This window comes from Brassica napus, chromosome C6, assembly GCF_020379485.1.
Source record: "Brassica napus cultivar Da-Ae chromosome C6, Da-Ae, whole genome shotgun sequence".
NCBI lineage: Eukaryota > Viridiplantae > Streptophyta > Magnoliopsida > Brassicales > Brassicaceae > Brassica > Brassica napus.
Genome location: NC_063449.1, coordinates 939,511 through 940,445, shown reverse-complemented (window position 1 = coordinate 940,445; position 935 = coordinate 939,511).

Sequence of the window (935 nt, the reverse complement as noted above, 5' to 3'; positions counted from 1 at the left end):
GGCCAAAATCACCCACGGACAGTCCTCGTAGGCGAAAATCACCCACGGACAGTCCTCGTGGGCGAAAATCACCCACGGATAGTCCACGGGAAGGGCCAACGTGCTGATATGTGTACTGATGCACTGTCCTCGTGGGCGAAAATCACCCGGACAGTCCACGGGAAAGGCCAATGTGCTGATATGCGTACTGACGGACAGTCCTCGTAGGCGAAAATCACCCACGGACAGTCCTCGTGGGCGAAAATCACCCACGGACCTTCCTCATGAGCGAAAATCACCCACGGATAGTCCACGGGAAGGGCCAACGTGCTGATATGTGTACTGATGTCCTCTCCTCGTGGGCAAAAATCACCCGGACAGTCCACGGGAAAGGCCAACGTGCTGATATGCGTACTGACGGACAGTCCTCGTGGGCAAAAATCACCCACGGACAGTCCTCGTGGGCGAAAATCACCCACGGATAGTCCACGGAAAGGGCCAACGTGCTGATATGCGTACTGACGGACATTCCTCGTGGGCGAAAATCACCCGGACAGTCCACGGGAAGGGTCAACGTGCTGATATGCGTACTGGCGGACAGTTCTCATGGGCGAAAATCACCCACAGACAGTCCTCGTAGGCGAAAATCACCCACGGACAGTCCTCGTGGGCGAAAATCACCCACGGATAGTCCACGGGAAGGGCCAACGTGCTGATATGTGTACTGATGCACTGTCCTCGTGGGCGAAAATCACCCGGACAGTCCACGGGAAAGGCCAATGTGCTGATATGCGTACTGACGGACAGTCCTCGTAGGCGAAAATCACCCACGGACAGTCCTCGTGGGCGAAAATCACCCACGGACCTTCCTCATGAGCGAAAATCACCCACGGATAGTCCACGGGAAGGGCCAACGTGCTGATATGTGTACTGATGTCCTCTCCTCGTGGGCAAAA